Raw genomic sequence first — 4,506 nt, 5'->3', positions numbered from 1 at the left:
TAAAAGATCAAGAGGTTGGACTGCAAACATAAAATAAAATTTCTTTACCTACTTTTGAAATTGCTTCCTATATCATAATGACTAATCTCTAAACCTATCATGTACAATACAAAACCTGAATTGAGGCCACCTTCTTGCCAAAGTTGAAGCGGGAAATGAATAGCAAAAATCCGTCTAAAACGGATTTTAGATAAATTAAAGTTAGATGAATAGGCATTGTCTTCATTTATAAAAGAATAGATAAATTAAAGTTAGATGAAAGTAAGACCTTCATTTTAATTCATAAGTAACATAAGACTCATGGCAGCACTTTAGTTTATCTATATACATAAATGAATTTACATATTAAAAGAGTGTTTTTTACTTTCAAAATCAGTTTTGTCCTCACAGTCCCTTGCGGTCATGCCTTGGGAATATCTCCCCATAAAAAAAAACAAGTAGGGAGATGTTTCTCCATACTTTTATTTTTATTAAATAAAATATATTTTTTATTATTTAATATATAGTATCAAGTTGGGCTTAGGCTTGGGCTAGGGTTAGGGTTTTTTGAGAAAACCTGAAACCAATCTTTAAAAAAGTCTGGGTCTTGTGCTTTAGGCCTGAGCCTGAGCCCATGGACCTAAAATTATGACCAAGGCCGACTTAGAACAGGTCGGGCTGCGCCAACCTGTCGGGCTACCTTGCCCATGAACAAGTCTACTAAGAATCGATGTTCAAATTTGACCATTTAATTTTAGGTGATTAATAAATATATAAAATAAATATTTTATTTATATAAAAATATATAAATATATAAGTTGTTTATATAATTTAATTATTATATATATTCATTATATAAAATATTTAAATATTTTACATATAAGAATTAAATCATCAATCAAATTTGAATATTTATCGCATCGAATCAAGTCATATCTGAATTTGATTCGATTAGTTTAAATGGGATGAATAGAGTTTTCAAATTTGACCAATTATAATATTCGAATTATCCAAATTCAATTTGACTATGTTGAATCTCGAATTTAAAATTGATTTTCAACTACCATTGACACCCCTACCAAATTGGGAAGTTGGCAATGCATTGAACATTACCATCGATAATGGAAGCAAAGAATTAAAGCTCTTTTGCAAATAAAAAATTTTCATTAAAAGCTAGCGCTTCCACTTCAGAAAGCTCTTTTGCAAATAAGAAAATTTCATGGAAAGCTCTTTTGTGAAAAATAAAACAACCATTGTGATCATGAACAACTAAAAACACTCAAGAAAGCAAGGGTGGTTTGCGCTTTAAAGATGATTGAGAATAGATTAAAGGGAGCTCCATCAAATATCAGTTGGTTTCTTGCAATTCCTTGCCAAATTTGTCTAACACAATCTCTCTCCCTCCTACATAACAAACTAATTTTCTTCGGCGTGATGTATCTTGTCCAAATCCCACCACTAGGGGTGGCCACGAGCCGAGCTCGGCTCAATTCGGTTTCAACTGAGCTTTGAGACAAGTTCGAACATAATTTACAGGCTCGATTAATAAATGAGTTGAGCTCGAATATATATCTTTATATATAATATAATAAAATTTTAGAAAATAATATATATATATAATAAAATATTATAATTCTTAAATTTTAAAATATAAAATAAAAAATTTTATATATAATTTTTATTATTATAAAACACTTTTTTCAAATTGAGCCGAACCAAGTCAAGCTCGAACTTACGAATTTTTGACTAAAACCAAGTTCAAGCTCAAACTCGAACCTTATACTTCCTAGCCTCTTACTATTTGACTCGGCTCGACTCAAATCCACCCCTACCCACTACTGGAGAAACAAGTCAGCCATATATATTGGTTCTGAATGTCATCGCAACGAAAATCAACAGATGGGTGCCAAACCAAATGGCTTTAGCGTCAATACAGTACAGGAGACAAAAAGATGCACCAAGTATTATTCTTCACCTCCCTTACTGCATCTCTTTGCCTGCCAGCCCAGCCATAATCTGAATTTGTGGTTGGAATTCTGTCGTTAACATTTTTTTTTTTATTCTTTTTCTCAGTTAGAGACCTCAGCTCAAGATCAAGGGTTTCAGTTAACTGAGTCGGTGAGTCTTTAAATGGGTAACGGAATACTAGTTGACTTGAGTGCAGTAATACTGTAATAGTGAATTTGAACCTAAGCCCACGATCACTAGATCTAGAGGAACTTGATGACCGAATCCCATATCGGACCAAGAAGAGAACTCCACCCACAATGAACTCTATATAATGCGCTCTTTTAGCTTATTTCAAATCTCTCGCAGCCACGCGATGAACACAGAGCGAACTATTCTTTCGCCTTTTACTAAAGAATACCGTGTGTTCGTCGCATTTAGCGGCATACGCCTATTTTTGGAGGGCTTTTCCATTTGTTGGATGGATGGCCCCAACAATTCTTTACTCCCAACGTTTTTCTTTCATTCGTTTGTGGTAATTGGTTTCAAGCGGAAAGCTTCTCGACTGTCCAACTGGAATCATAGTTTGATTAGTTAGAACACGTAATTATATAATATATATACTGAATAAACAAACGGCATTTTTCTGAGCTACGTAATAAACAAACGGGCTTTTTCTCTGTTTTTCTCAGTTGCTTCTCGCAACTTTATAATCTGCAGTCTGCAGGAATTCTAATTCTGTACTTTTCTATTTAATGCAACAGACAGACTGAACAATAGCAGCACTAGACAAGAGCCTTTTGGATTTGTTGTAACAAGTTATGTGCTAAAGTCTGAAATTGTGGTAGTTCAGAAAAGCTGCCAAGAAAGAAGAAACTGCATTAATAAGAACTTGTCATGGTGATATATTTTAATTCACCAAACTCTTAGTGTTAATTTTGTTGTTCAAATAATTTGTTGTACATTTGCTTTTGTCAATTATAGGCCTTCTAGATGTTATTTGTTAACAATGTTTCATGTCCATGATTTATAATACAAACAGAACATCTCAGTGATCAACTGATCATTTCCTTATTGTCTTTGCATTTTACTTTAAACAATTCTTTTATGGTTCTGTTTTCTAATTTGAGTTCCAGAATTCATCTCTAGTTAGATGGCTTATATTTCGATATTTTGGTTATCTGAATTACAACTGTTATCTTCTACAAGATTGCATCGGGCCTCTTTTTTTTTTTTCCCTTTTTCTTGCTGGGTTATATTGCTGGAATTTGGTTGTATGAACTTCCTTACTAATGGGTACTGTCACTTGTTTGTGTACATGAAAAACAGATAGGATTTCTTTTTCTGATATTTTTTTATTTGTTTAAAATTATGTATTGAAGAGAAGAAGTGATCAGATCTGCGTCTCTTTTAGAAACTAGACAAGAAGTCCAATTCATGTGCCCAAAAATGAGATCTTTGATCCATATAAGACCCCTGCTTTATCAGCATTCAGATGTCCCTCTATGCAGCCATCCATTAAAAGACAAATAGGCCTCTGTTAGTCATAAATTAGACTAGAAAATAACAATAAAAGATTTTTGGCCAAGAGTAGATTGGGGAATTCGAACTCTCCATCTCAACCTCTGTGCTACAGAGCATTTAGTTTTGGATGACTGCTAAATATGCATACCCATCTAAACATATCATGGCAAAAAGGTGCTCAACCCATTGAAAGAAAAGAACATAACTGGAGAAGATCCTTGCTAGAACAGAGTTCTTGGTACAGAGGTTATCAAATAATAGTCTGCCAGAAACCAACCAGATACAGATACAGAACAAACTTTTCATATGTTAATATAAGAGATAGGATGCAATTATGAGAATCTTTGATGGGTATAGAGGAAACGATTTGTTTGATTAGTTGGTATGTAATCAGAGAGCCATAAGAATCACTCTTACATTGACCTTTTTCCTTTGGTTAAAGTTGATTGAAAAGCTGGAATATACAACAATTAAGCATACAAATTACTGTTAATCAGAACCAAATGTGAGCTGAGGTAGTGTCATTCATATTATTGTGGTACACAGAAAGGCCCAACTAACAACCAATTGTAACTGAACTTGGAATCCTCATTTTCTTGGAAAATAATTTTCAAAACAAATCTTGTTTTTTATAGACAGGGTCTGCCTAATAATGTACCCTTCTTCTGTGAACTGTTAGTGGTTTTAAAATATACAAAATGCATGTGACTTGGTGGCAGTCACTAAGTTATATCTTCTGATTTAGTTTAGAAAAATTGACATCTAGAATTTGGGGAAGAGTCATTGGATGAGTCTCCTAGTAAGGGAATTAACTTGAACTAGAACTTGGCAGCTTTGATGGAAACCAGAAAGCACTTACCTTCTCTCCATGAAGTAAAGCAACACTGAAATATCCAGATAGTCTGAAGTGGGTCCTCTAAGCTAAAGAAGCATATTAGCTGCCTCCTGTGGTAAAATGGAACTCAAAAGTGGACTTGTTTTAGTCCCACCTTGTTAACAGGGAGAAATGGTGGAAAGGTTGGGTTATAAAATGGAGGTGAATAGACTGATCAATCC

General features: G+C 33.8%; 1 non-coding gene across 1 annotated transcript; it reads left to right on the top strand.

Moving 5' to 3' along the window:
• Positions 1-2,293: 2,293 nt before the first annotated feature.
• LOC148792193 (U5 spliceosomal RNA) lies at positions 2,294-2,409 on the top strand. Its single transcript, XR_016070981.1, has one exon. It is a non-coding gene; the product is annotated as a U5 spliceosomal RNA (small nuclear RNA).
• Positions 2,410-4,506: the final 2,097 nt, after the last annotated feature.

This window comes from Nelumbo nucifera, chromosome 4 (assembly GCF_055504915.1).
Source record: "Nelumbo nucifera cultivar China Antique chromosome 4, China Antique-T2T, whole genome shotgun sequence".
Lineage (NCBI taxonomy): Eukaryota > Viridiplantae > Streptophyta > Magnoliopsida > Proteales > Nelumbonaceae > Nelumbo > Nelumbo nucifera.
Note: the sequence above shows the minus strand (reverse complement) of the source record. Positions and strands in the feature narration are given on the sequence as shown.